The 15,053-nt window shown below is 35.2% G+C and overlaps 1 pseudogene; it reads left to right on the top strand.

The window, feature by feature from the left end:
- Window positions 1-7,159: 7,159 nt before the first annotated feature.
- LOC103121453 (RNA-binding protein 8A-like) lies at window positions 7,160-8,553 on the top strand (annotated as a pseudogene).
- The last annotated feature ends 6,500 nt before the right edge of the window (window positions 8,554-15,053 follow it).

The raw sequence follows: 15,053 nt of genomic DNA on the forward strand, positions 1-15,053 counted from the left end.
TCTTTGCTTTGAAACATGTATAAAAAGTTAACATTTAGGTTCGAGCTCCTGATCCCCACCTGCAGGGGGAAAGCTTCACGAGTGGTAAAGCACGTCTGCAGGTGTCTCTCTGTCTCTCTCCCTATCACTCTCTTCCCTCTCAATTTCTGACTGTCTCTATCCAATATATAAATAAAGATAATAAAAAATGTTTTAAAAAAGTTAACATTTACAAATACTGTAGAGTAAATATCTCAGAACAACTGTTGTGTGGTGTGTGTGTGTGTGTGTGTGTATGTGTTTGGTACACTCAAGTTTTGACAGAAGTTTCTGTAGTAAGAGGGGGGAACAATTTTTTCAGCATATGGAATGAGTGAAAAAGTTGGATGGCAATAAAATGGAGAGTGGTAATGAAAATACTGGATTTATACCTCTGTAGATATCAAGTCTATAGCACTCTATAATCACCCGGGGAAATATATTTTAAAAACCAATTTGCAGCCTGTTATCCAAATTCCGGTAAATCAGCTCATATTTATTAGCTGCTTTTAACATTTTCCAGGTGATTTCAATACATAGCAAGATATAAGAAGAGAATTGTGAAGAAATCACTGTCATATGCTGAGATAATTTGAAAAATTTCACATCACCCCAAATCAATATATAAAAATAAAGTCAAAGATACTCAGAGAACACAGTGTTTTCAGTTTGGATGTGTTACATTAAGCAACATTAAAATCTTAAACCCGATCATAGTAAAGTGTTGAAACTGGTGTTTCATTTCCCTCAACTTACTGATTTCCATAAAAAAAAGAAAACCTAAGAGTTTTATTTGTGTGACTAAATTTTTTTTCTGCTTTTTTGCTTTTGGGGTCTTTTGAATGAAAGAGTTATTAATACCCTTCTTTCGTATTAGATTCCTTCTTTGTAACTGGAAACCTAAAAGTCACATTCATATTACATATACCACACAAATCTACCACAGGACATTAATATCCCTTTCCTATGAAAGGTAAAAAAAAGAAAGAAAAAGAAAAGAAAAGAAAAGAAAGTCTCAATAGAAGGCCAGCTGCACAGTGGTGCACTTGGTTAAGCACATATTACCAAGCGCAAGGACCAGGATTTGATCTCCCAGTCCCCATCTGCAGGGGGTCCTCAGGTTTCTCTCTCTCTCTCTTTCCTGGTCCTCTGTCTTAATTTTTCTCTTTCTAAACAAAAGAAAAAAAAAAAGGAAAAGATGGATTTATAGAGCTGGCACCAAGCCCCAGTGAAAACTCTGGTGTCAATAATTCAAAAAAAAAAAAGAAAGAAAGAAAAGAAAATTTCAACAAGTATATATATAAGAAAGCATATTTGTGGGGCTGGATGGTGGTGCACCTGGTTGAGCACACATATTACAATGCACAAAAGCCCAAGATCAAGCCCCCAGTCCCCATATGCAGGGGGAAAGCTTCACATGTGGTGAAGCAGTGCTGCAGGTGTCTCTGTTTCTCTCCTTCTCTACCTCCCCCTTCCCTCTCCATTTCTGGCTGTCTTTATCCAATAAATAAATAAAAATAATTTTTAAAAATTAAAAAACAAAATTTTATTAAATTACCATACCATATTGTCAAATAGAGTGATGATATATTGATTTATCATCCATCTTGAATTAAGATCATAGATTACCTCATATTATCATCACTTTAACATGGGACACTCATAACAATATCATTGATTGAATAAAATATTATTATATTTTACTTATCCTCATTATGGGATATTTAACATAATGTAGAAAACAAGAGACTGTCACCATTTCTTCCATTACTTATAAGAAATGGTAGCTATTTCTAAACAATCTCAAAAATTAGTGTGTTCTAAAATCTGAGATAAGGCAATGGCTTTTCACAGTAAAGAATAGGTTGAAGTAAAAGATTTGGTGGTAAAATGTTAAAAATTATCACTGATTTGGTTGCTAATAGGTCATGAGTAAATGGATGTACCAGAAAAAAATAAAATAGGATAAAAATAGCTTTAAAAAGAGATTTATCTAGTCTCTGCTAAATAAAGAATTCAATCCATTCCTCATGGTGACATTTAATTCATTGAATAATTTCAGGCCATATTACATTGGTGATGAATTTATTGCATGGGATTCAAATTGAAACGATAGGGGGGAAAGTCAGCAGTCAATAAAAAAGCCTTAAGATAAAATCAGCTCTCCATGAAGTGCAAATTAATTCACAGAAAGAATAGCTTTGTAGTATGTAAAATACTAAAAAGTTCTTGTATCTGAATAGTTTATTATATTTCAGATTAAAAAATACTCAGCTTACTTACATTTTTCTGTTTGATTAAATACATTGAATAATTGTATTTTCACACATATATATGTGAAATACATATGCTTTCACAATATAATGAATTGTGATGATTTACAGTTTGGTCTCTAGTGTGTAATTATATGATCTACTCATAAAACATCCATTTGTCAAATTTATTTTGACCACTACGAATAAGACTGTTCACAAGTTGTTTGATAGAAATGTATAAATTAATTCATGCATAAATACACATCTATGTAAAATTATTTACATATATACACAAATAAATGTCATATGTGGTAAGCTAGACTTAGGTTAAAAGCAGATATGGAGACTTAAGAAATACCAGTTTACATAAAAACCACTTTAATCACAAATCATTTGTATGTATTCTTTTATGCAAAAATAACTGCTAACAACACTCTGTTAAACATGTTCTCTTATTGCATATTTTATGAAAATCAAAGTGTGCTTTTCAATAAAGAAGAATAAATTTTAATCCATTCTAGTCCTATATCAAATTTTTAAAATTTCAGCAGGGGACCTAGCTTTATCATTTGCTCTATTGCCTACAAGAAAAAAAAGTTTTCATGCGCTAATTGATATGATGTTTATTTTAAGAGATAATCAGTAGAATTATTACATTTATAAACAGCTAGACCAGGAAACTTCAAGTCACCCAGTACAATAAAAGCATTTAAGTTTTATTTTACTTTGTATTTTTATTAGTGAGTCAATACATATCACAAGATTATAAGATAATAGGAGTATATTTCCCAGCACTCCCAACACCAAAGTTTTCTCTGTTCAATCCACCCCTGCAAAGGTAACCACCATAGTTCGCCCAAGATCATAGTTATGGGTTAACTATATTTGTGTATATATGTATATATATATATATGTATATATATATATTTCTTTCCAAGTTCATGTAATTCAATTATCTATATTCCACTTATGAGTCAAGTCATTCTATAGTTATCCTTCCTTTCCCCCTCTTATTTCTCAGATAAGTGAAACAGCGCCTGATTTCCTAAGGTGTTCTCCAGGATCTCTTCTTTCTCAGTGCAAAAGTCAAGGTTCCTTGTCACAGAAGTTCCAGGTCCCACTGGAAATGGAGTCCAGAGCATTCTTCCCCTAATATTTTCCCCACTGGGACTATGGAAGACCTTTTTGGGGTGCAGAAGGAAGGAGTTCTGGTTTCTTTAACTGCTTCTCTGTAGGACATGGACACTAGCAGGTTGATTCATACCCTCCCCCAGCTGATCTCTCTCTTTCCCTAGCCAGGTAGTTCTCTGGAGAGGTGAGGTTTGGGACATGCTGATGATACCATTTGCCTATGGAGGTCCTGATGGGATCATAGTAGCATCTGGAACTTGGTGGCTGAAAGACAGATGTAAAGCAGGACATAATATTTAATAAACAAGAACTGAGGAATAGGAATAGAGACAGTGAGAATTGGGGCCAGAGGATGGAAAGAGGCTAGGACATCTATTTTGATTATGTTCCTAGGAGCCCAAGATTTTAGCAATCTTTGTTTGAGCTTCATAGCTACCATGAAGGTGGGGCTAGAAATATTGTCTGGGAGGATGTTTTCAGAGTACATAATAGAACTTGAAAGGGAGGTTTAGTCTCCAAAACTTGAAAAGATAAATACACTTAGAAAGTTCTTAAAATATATATTTTTTACTTTTTTATCTTTGTTTACTTATTTATTTGAGACCAGAGTACTGCTCAGCTCTGATTTATGGTGGTGTGCGGAATTTAACTTGGGCCCTCAGAGCCTCAGGAATAATAGTCTTTTTAAATATTTTTATTTATTTATTATTGGATAGAGATAGAGAGAAATTGTGAGGAGTCGGGGAGATAGAGAGGGAGAGCAAGACAGACACCTGCAGCCCTACTTCACATTTATGAAGCTTTCCCCCTACAGGCAAGGACAAGGGGCTTGAACCTGGGACTTGTGCACTGTAATGTGTGCGCTTAACCAGGTGCACCAACGCCTGGCCCTAATAGTCTTTTTGTATTACCATTATGCTGTCTTACTCAATAAAAATATCTTATTTATTTATTGGATAAAGACAGAGAGAAATTGAGAGGGGAGAGAGAGGTAGAGAGAGAGGGAGAAAGAGAGATACCTGGAGCACTGCTTGACCACTCATGAAGCTTACCCTTTGTAGGTAGGGACTAGGGACTTGAACCCAGTCCCTTACATATTGTAACATGCGCACTGAACTGGGTATAACACTACCTGATTCCAAGCATTTGAAAGCTTTAATTTTCTATGCTGCATTTTTTTTGCAATTACCAGGATTTATTTTAAAGATTCATTTATTTATGATGAAAGAGAATAAGAGGGGAAGAAGAAGAGAAAGAGAGAGAGAGAGAGAAAGAGAGAGAGAGAGAGAGAGAGAAACAGAGCACTGCTTAACTCTATCATCAGGTGATGCCAAGGATTGAAGCTATGACTTCTGTAGCTTAATTTACCCTTGAAAATATTTATTTTAATAATAACATGTTAATTCATTATCTATTTATCAATATTATGTGTTTACTTAAAAATACTTTTTTATTTACTGGATAGAGACAGAGAGAAACTGAGAAGGACAGAGAAAATAGAAAGGGAGGGAGACACATGTGGCACTGCTTCACCACTCATGAACCTTGAACTCATGAACCTGCAGGTAGGAGCCAGAGACTTGAACCTGGGTACCTGTGCATTGTAACTTGTGTGCTCTACAGAGTGAGCCACAGCAAAACCCCCCATATGCTTCTTTAAAAATGCTTTATTCACTTATTTATTTTATATTTGATAGGACAGAGAAATTGAAAGGGGAGAGGGACATAGAGAGGAAGAAAGAGACACCTGTATCAAAGACACCTGTATCACTGCCTCTCCCCTTGTGTAGCTTGCTAAGTACAGGTAGGGAGCAGGGCCTCAAACCTTGGTCCTTGGCATGGTCCATGTGCATTCAAGTGAGTGAGTCACCACCCAGCTCTGATTATATGCTTTTCATAAAATTCTAATAAGAAGTAAAGTGCATGGCATATTTCTGGCAGGTTCTTGTAGAAACCTACAAGTACTTCAGAGCAAAGAAATGATTTAGTATTCTCTTGTTAGAGTGTTTTCTTCCTTTAAAATACATAAAGATAATTTCAGTTTTTATTTCATCTGAATCTATTAAAACAGAACTGCAATGAGTCACAATTTGTAAACTAGGTAGAATTTTGATCAGTAGAAATCTTCCACAGAGACTTGATAGAACAGGTGCTTCCTGTGACTTAAGTTGGGAGTGAGAGTGTCTTGCAGGTATCTAGCAGGAGGAGATGATACCTTGTACGCATGTGTCAGTAGTTATACCATATATAATCCATCAATCCCCAATAAAATGTTTTTAAAAAATGCCGTGATACTTTCAATCTCACTTCATTGTTCATCATTTTTTACTCCATAACTAACATCACACTGGATGCATTTGCCTATTTTACAATTGTCTCAAAAAACAAACAAACAAAAACAACAGAGGGTAACAACTACAGAAATCCCAGTGGGAGGAAGAATTAATTATAACAAAATAATATCAGTATGTCTGCATAATTATTTCCAGTGCAAATTAGACAAAGTGATAGTTTATCATCTTCATTTGCAGGTTGGCTGAAGGATTTCTTTACTGTTAACACATAAAGAATGAAAGAGTTTGGGAGATTTATGGAGAACCTTAAATATCTTTATGAGTTTTATTAAGCGCAAATGAAGGGTTACCTTGTATTATTGACTTGACTTTTTAGCCATAGAATTAGGTTCTTAAATATACAATAAAATGTCTAAATTGAATCACAGATACATTAAATTGAATGGCACAGATATATTCAGGCAAAATTCATTGCTACTAAAACTATTCAATTTTGTGGCTTAAAGATACATTACTATTGGGGGTGGGGCAGTAGCGCGAATGGTTAAGCACACGTGGCGCAAAGCGCATAGGACCTGCGTTAAGGATCCAGGTTTGAGCTGACGGCTCCCCACCTGCAGGGGAGTCGCTTCACAGGCGGTGGAGCAGGTCTGCAGGTGTCTGTCTTTCTCTCCCCCTCTCTGTCTTCCCCTCCCCTCTCCATTTCTCTCTGTCCTATCCAACCATGAATGATATCAACAACAACAATAATGACCATAACAGGGTTACAACAACAAGGGCAACAAAAGGGGGGAAAATGGCCTCCAGGAGCAGTGGATTCATGGTGCAGGCACTGAGACCCAGCAATAAACCTGGAAGCAAAAAAAAAAAAAAAAAAACACGATACATTAGTATTAAATATAGGCATAACCTTGCATAGAGAAGCAAAGAGTCACTAGTAACAGAACTCCCATAAACTATCAACTGATTAGGGGCCAGGTGTTTCTGGTTATATGCACACATTACAGTGCACAAGGACCCAGGTTCAATCCCCTGGTCCGCATTTGTAGGGGGAGAGCTTCATGAGTACTACAGATGTCTCTCTGTTTTTCTCCCTCTTTATCTCTCATCTGCCCTCTCATTTTTTTCTCTGTCTCTATCCAATAATAAATTAAAATTTTTTTAAAAGACTACCAGCTGATTTCTCAACAGAAATTCTAAAATCTAGAAGGGACTGAGAGGATATAGTGAAATTTCTGAATGAAAAAGGGCCTCCTCCAAACAATACTTCATACTGTTGTTAACCAGGTTTGAAGTAGATAGGAAGTGCTTGTCTGATATGTAACAGCTAAAGGAATTCATCACCTTTAAGGCAAACATGCAATGCATAATAGAAGTACTCACATGAAATGAAAGTATAAAATAAACTCACTGTTGGGGAAAAACAGATAAATCCAGGAAAAGCAAAGCCCAGAGAAGACCATGGACTCAACTGTAGAACTCAGACCAACAAAGGGTTGGAGGAAAGCTGATTCACTGGCTGTTAGCAGAGGGGTATTGGTGCTTTTGTGTGTGAGTAAGGGCATGGGAACAATGCATTGTGATGAAAATTTTACTCAAAACAGTTAAAAACTTGTAAATCAAAGTGAACAAATATAAATACTATAAGTAAATCTAGCTATCTCTTTTTAACAGAAATAATTCATTTAAAAAAGGATCACTAAGTTCACACAAATTAAAAGCATTTTATGTTACTACACTAGTAAATTTTTCACAAAATAATCTTTGAATCCATTTACTTACTGGGGTTTTAAGAAAAATTTAGTGCTCAAAGAAAGTCCACACCACTGAATGTAGCAAACTAGTAAATATAATTTTTCAACATTCTTTTGTAAGCCAGCATTACTGCTTATGTGGCACAGTAAATGAGGTGTTGTAACCCTCAAGCATAAGGTTCTGATTTTGATCCCTGGCATCACATATATCAGAGTCATGCTCTGGTTCTTTCCCTCTTTCTCACTGAGAAATAAATACATCTTTTAAAAAATACAGTTGAGTCTTATAGATAACTCAAGTTGAAAACATCAATAGTATCTTTCAGCTCCAAGTATTCACATTTTATAATCTTAGACAATTTGACCCATGTTATTCTTTAGTGCTGTTGATGTCTTCAGGCCACCAAACTGTAAAATTTCAAAGTAAGATTTTTATCAAATTAGTTGTGAAATTAATGTAGTCTCTCATTGTTCAGGCAGGCAATATAAGATAAAACTGGAGAGAACAGATACAAGAAGGCAGATGTACTGGATCTTCATGAGGCTGGAGGCGAGGATTTTTGTTATGGATGAGGATGGAGATAAAAGCAACCATAAGCTGAAAGAAAAGGCCAATAAACCGAAGGAACAAGTCTTTGACCCTGAAAGAAGGTGTCCTGTGTGCAGATGCATGTGAATTATGACAGCATGGAGCAAGATGGTGATAAACCTGGACCACAATGCTCTATTAAAGTCTGGATTGTCTTTGTCACTGGAGTCCACAAGGAAGCTACAGAAGAAGACATCTATGACAAATTTGCAGAGCATGGGGAAATAAAAAACATTCATCTTAACCTGGATAGATGGACTGGATATCTGAAGGGGTATCCTTTAGTGGAGTATGAAAAATACAAGGAGGTCCAAGCTGCTATGGAGTGACTTAATGGCCAGGAATTGATGGGACAGCTAATCAGTGCTGAGTAGTGTTTTGTTTGGGGTCCACACAAAAGCAAGAAAAGAGGTAACCAAAGACATAGCAGGCACTGGAAGACCCTCTGTTATGCAGGGTTTTGCTCCAGTATTTCCATTTGACTTTGTAGTCTTGGAAGAATTGGGTTGGGGTAAAAACCAATGTGTTGTATTTAACCTCTTATGTTATTTGCCTATTGTTTCTTTTGAGTTCTGAATAAGTAATAAATACCCTGTTTTTGTTTTCCACATTAAAAAAAGGATATAACTGGGGACCCAACTTCCATAGGGCTGACACTAACTTACTCATGTCTCATTCTTGGTCCAAACTTAAGTAAATACCTTATAAAGAACCAGAGAAAAGGCAAACAACTACACACACACACACACACACACACACACACACACACACACACACACACACATTTATTCTATAAAGATTCTATTATTGAGGACAGCTGCTAGTGTACCTGGTTGAGCCCACATGTTACCATGCACAAGGACCAGCCTTCAAGACCCCATTTACCATCCGTAGAGGGGAAGCTTCACAAGTTGTGAAGCAGTGCTGTAGGTTTTTCTTTTTCTTTTTCCCTTTCTCTTTCTCTCTCCCTCTTTCCTCTCAGTTTCTCTCTGTCATATGATATAAAGGAAAAAAACTACTAGTGTTTCTATATTACAAACTTATTTGTAAATAAAATATTAATAAAATAGTGATTGTAACATATAGTAAAAATAAGGATGAAATGTTTTTATTTTAAAAATCATAAATATTCATGCTGTGATGTAGGATTTTTATCTTATATAGCATTTTTATTTTAAAATCATAAATATTCATGCTGTGATATAAGATAAATGGTGATATTTCTGGTCAATGTATTTTATGGTACTGAAAATTCACTCTTAGTCATCTTAGTCATCTTTCAGTAGTTTTAGGAAACCTACCCAGTGTCTATTATATTCTAAGAATGCATTGGTGAGCAAATGCATTTTTAGTACAATGAAGAAAATAACAAAAGTTTGCAAAATATAGATGTACTTATGCTGTATTTTACAAGGTGCAGAGCATCTTTATTATGATCCAGTACTTAAAACATACTATCTCCTTTTAAAACAGAATAAATCTGTTCTAGCAGCTTGGGGGATAGATAACTTACCCAAGAGGGAGAACAGCTCAGCAAGCATGAAGTCAGGAGTTTGAGTCATGGCACCGAATGGGAACATTATGACACCAACACGGGGGAGTTCCATGATGGTTGTGCTATGGTGTCAATTTCTCCCTCTGTTTACATTTTTATATCTATATATTTAAAAAAATGGGCCCAGCAACAGTGTAACTACTTATGTGCAAGACTCCAATGCTAGAAGAAGAAGCAGAAGCAAAAGAAGGAGGAGGAGGAGAAGGAGAAGGAGAAGAAGAAGAAGAAGAAGGAGAGGAGGAAGAGGAAGAGGAAGAAGGAGACATGTATTGTGGAAGTGAAAGTTAATATTTCTGAATAAGAGTTCAAAGTATATGACAAACAAAAAAAGCCTATTGGAGAGAAAATGTCTTTCATTATAGCTGTTATGATAATCATATTGAATGGCTTTGTTTTAAGCAGAGATAATTTTAACATCAACTTCCTGAAAATTATCTACTTTCTTATATAAAACATTAGACATTTACAGAGATTTATATGTTTTATTATTTAAATATTCCTGTTCTTAGAAGCTACTCTCTGTTGTTCACACTATTCTAAAAACTGGCATTAAACCTAAATTGCTGTTTCCTGACAGTTTCTAAATATAAGATGAAGTCACTTCAGTAAGTTGCTTCAGTTGCTATAGACAACTTCAGTAAACGAAATATCAAGATTTATTCACTCAGGACATTAAATACTGCATTTTTCTAATTTCTTTCTAATGCCATTGTGATAATTTTTTTCCTGTAGAGTGGGTTTGCTATCATAGAATGATTTCCCTAATGAACATGGCAAGACTCCAGCAAAAACAATCACCAAAAATATGGAATTTTTTCTGGCTTATACTAGATGATACACTGTTATTATGCAAGGCATACTGATATGGCACACATTAAATTCTGTTATTAATTTGTGTTTAATGATAATAATTTAAAAGACTTTAATTACATTTTATAAATGTATATTACATCTTCTTTGTTAGTCTAAATAATAGGGGAAAATCCAAGAGAATGCCCCTAGCAGATGCAAGAACTGAAACTAAGGCTTTTTTGATTGTTGTGTTCTTTGGAGTTAAGGCATTTATAATCCACTAATACTACTAATCTGAAACAGGTGTGGTTCCTGAACATTCCAGGTTCAAAATTCTCTACTGTATTTTATTGCTTCTTTCATAGCTCTGGAATAAGTTCTGAAAAGACAGTCTCTTAGGACTGCTGAGCTCCAGAATAGGATTCAACCATTCTAATCATAAGGCTATATCAGAAGTTCCATTATTCCTCTTTCCTGGATGAAAGAAAAAGTAAACAAAGCAAATTAAAAGACCAACTTTCTGTAATAACTAATAGTTAATTACTACCAGTAGAAGATCATTTCCACTACTTAATTGCTTTCACTTTTATCAAGAGCAAACACAGCAAGAAAAAAAAAAAGCAAGCTCAGTGCTTTTGAGGGAACAAAATAAATGGACATTAGGGGACTATAAGGGAACAAAATAAATGGACATCAGGGGACTATAGGAAAATTCTCCACAAAAAGAAGGAACTTTCTAAAGTGGCTCTACATACAGCAGTAAAAATCTTCGGGAGTGGGGTGGTAGCACAGTGGGTTAAGTGCACATGGCACAAAACGCAAGGACCGGCATAAGGATCCCGGTTCCAGTCCCTGCTCCCCACCTGCAGGGTGTGTGGGGGGGTTACTCGCAAGCAGTGAAACAGGTCTGCAGATGTCTATCTTTCTCTCCCTTTCTGTCTCCCCTCCTTTCTCAATTTCTTTCTGTCCTATCCAACAACAATGACAACAATAACAACAATGATGATAAGGGTAACAAAAGGGGAAATATATATATGTATATATTTATATATTTAAAATGTGATACTTAAATGATCTCTGCTTGAAGACCTTAATTCTAATCTGAAATCTGCTATTTCTTAATGACCTCAGACAATTCAGAAAAAGTCTAAACTTTATGAGGTCTGAGTTGACTTTTCTGTATTAGTTTGCCTCTTACAAGGAAACAGACTACACACAAAGAGTAAATTATTTACAAGGGGACTAATTATAAAAATCTGGGTGGCATGTATGACAGACAAAAGGCAAAAACCAGGAGCCCAGGGGGCTTTTGCAACAGCCAAGTTGTCTGAACCTAAAGAAAATGAAAAAGGAGGAAGAAGAGGTTTTGGGAATCTATAAGGTGAGAATATACACTGAAAAGAGCAGTGGTATATGGTCTATCTGACCAGTCAGTCAGAGGAACTTGCAAGGCTAAAGAGTCAGGGGACTTGTAATGCTTTATCCTTCTCTTCCATTTCTCTTGTTGGCAGATTCCCTGTAAAAGCTCTTTTGGCTTATCTTATCTGGAGAACCATAGTTTGAGAGAGAATGAATGTAATCTACAGTGGTGAAGTTTGGGGCAGAAAGCAGAGCAGAATAGAGATTGGAACCGGAGATTCCAAAGTAACCTTTCAGGTTTAATCTTTCTGAACATTCATCCCATTCTTTAAAGCATCTGGAACAGAACATTGCATTTATTAGGAAATGAATATTTATAAAAATATTTTTTTCTTTATCAAATACAAGACATATTTCCTAAGGTCACTTCAAATACTAATTTTCCCATCTTATGATTTTATACTTGAGATATGAATCTGAGAGACATCAGGAGAAAATACGAGTTTTGGATGTCCTGCCTTAAGGTTTAATATCATGTATCTTAAGAAAAAAGTCAGCCTAAGTTTATGTTAAAAAAAATGAAAGTTTTGAACTAATTTTTAAGCTTTCTTTTATTCCCTTTTGTTGCCCTTGTTGTTTTATTGTTGTAGTTATTATTGATGTTGTTGTTGTTGGATAGGACAGAGAGAAATGGAGAGAGGAGGGGAAGACAGAGAGGGAGAGAGAAAGATGATACCTGTAGACCTGCCTCACCACCTGTGAAGCAACTCCCCTGCAGGCGGGGAGCCAGAGGCTCCAACAGCAATTCTTAAGCCACTCTTTGTGCTTTTCTGTGCAATGCCCAACTCCCAGTTGAACTAATTTTTAAGCAATACTTCATGGAACACATAGAAAAGGAGTATTTTTCCTAGAGACTCCTATAGTCTCTGTGAAAATGTCACCCATTTATAGTCTATGGAAAGGATGGGAGATTGGGTGTTAGTTTTTGTTGTTAAAGCTGCTAGATGTTTAACAAGTCATTAGAACATTGAATCATAGGTGAATGATTAAATGGAAATCAACTCTTTTGGAATTTGCTTCATAAAAGTTATTCAGGCTTTAATATAATATATTCTCTGGAAGAAAGAACCATACAGTTCATAAATCCATTACAAATGAACTAAAAACAACTCAGCAAATAAGATAATGTTCACCCAGAAGCACTACCAGGAATATAAATAGAAGTTATGCTAAGCTAGTTTATCAACCTTAGCAAAGAATCTGGCAGTTTTTAGTTTGGCTACTATAGAGGGAATAAAACTTCATAGCGAAAACTCTAAGGTTGAAGGTCTTTGGATTAAAACAGAGTGAGGAGAGATAGCTGCACACCCCCTACATCATTTCCAAATGTGCAACTCTTTCTCATTCGTGTAGTACTTTATATCAGGTAACAGAATAGCCTGTGAAACTACACTAAGTTGCATAAGGACATTATCATGGTCCATTTGTAGCTCATCTCTTCACTTGGGACAGTGATGATCATATCACAGTTTCACAAAGTGGGACGGATCCAGGGAATGATGACTGCAGGATGCCAAGTCACTTTAAATACACATCAAAGCCAATCTTGAGACTTGGCTTAGGTGTGGAATGATGGGAAATGGAGTACTCGTCTTTCAGAATTTCAAAGACTCACTTTAAGGGGAAAGCACTACATAGATAAAAGACGATGAGAAAGAATGAACAGCTGTGCCAGGTTTTTCTTAGTGGTTACAGTGCTGAACACAGCCGTTAAATGCGCAAAGGGTAAGAAACACTGCCAGCTTTGCAATCTCATCTTCACCTGCATCCAAATGTAGGGAAACAACATCTGTAACTGAATAGTTATATTTTTCTCTGATTCCACCCTGTGTATTTGAAAGGCCATATGTTGGGGTTAATCTACTAATGGCAATATTACTTGATTCAAACTAAGTTTCTAGAATACTGAGGTCTTAGCGGGGAATGCAAAGACTACAAGGGGGGGTAATTTAATGTTATTCAACATAAATATTAATGTAAATAAGTCAAGAGTACAGGTACTAGAGCAAGAATATACAAGTTTGAATCTTAACTTTACCCATAATAGTTGGTTGCTTTTAGTAAGACATGTCTATTTTCTCATTCATAAAATGGGTAAATTATATTTAACCTAGACAAGTTACCATATGTAAGTGTTCACTGTGTTATATGTTAATGCCTATTTTAACCAAAGCACTGCTCAACTCTGGCTTATACTGGTATAGGGGATGGAACCTGGGACCTCAGAGCCTCAGACATAAGGCAAATTTTCAGGAAAATGATGTATCTGGATGCATATTTTATCATTAGTCTCACAAGAAGACATTAAAAAGTATGTATTATTAAAGCAACTTCAATGTAGTGTACTGGCATTAAAAATTGACAAAACTTTATCATACCTGTGTACACTTAATATATTTGGCAAGTATATGTGATTTTTAAACAATTTTCTTGTTTATTTTGAGAGAGAGACAGAGACAGAGAGAGGTCAAAGCACTGCTTTACAATATGTGGTACTAGAAATCAGATTTGAGGCCTCAGGAATGTAAGTACTGCGCTCTAGTACTGAATCATTTCTCTGACTGTGGCAATCACATTTCTATATACTTTAGAAACATTTATTCCTTACTAATACCTACATTTAATATGGATATATATATTAAGATATATTCATTCCTAACCTTCTTTTAAAATTGTTCATAGCAAAAAAATCATTTTAAAATCATATATCTAAAGGAGCCAATATTGACATATTATTTTAACTTGATAAAATTTGAGAGCTTAGTAAAACCCTTTAGTTTTGCTTTTACATAGTATTATTTATTATTTCTTGAAAAGTATCCTTTACATAAGGATCTGATATTTTATGGTCCTTAGTTAAGGTAAGTAAGTAGCATAATCTTGGACAAGATCTAGTATACTTCTGGAAAGATGTTATGTCAGATCAAATTTGTTAGTATATGGACAAAAAGGAATCCAAATGTGGGTTTTCATCATCACCTGTGAACTATGTTGCATCATACAAGTCATTACTTCATTTTGGTTAAAATGCAATATTTGTGAGAGAGATAAAGGCATACTATCTATGTATGTTAAATTCTATGGTACAGTTGTTATTTTTCAGGGCTTGTTAGATTGACTATTTTAAATGATTCTGTGTAGATGTAAACTGTATTCTATTTGAGTTCCATTGTGATAGCATGTAGATTTATTTATTATCAAGATTAAAAATCTTAAAGAAGAATATTTAAGGGCTTTTTCAAGGAG

The sequence above is a fragment of the Erinaceus europaeus genome, chromosome 8 (genome assembly GCF_950295315.1).
Source record: "Erinaceus europaeus chromosome 8, mEriEur2.1, whole genome shotgun sequence".
Taxonomy (NCBI): Eukaryota; Metazoa; Chordata; class Mammalia; order Eulipotyphla; family Erinaceidae; genus Erinaceus; species Erinaceus europaeus.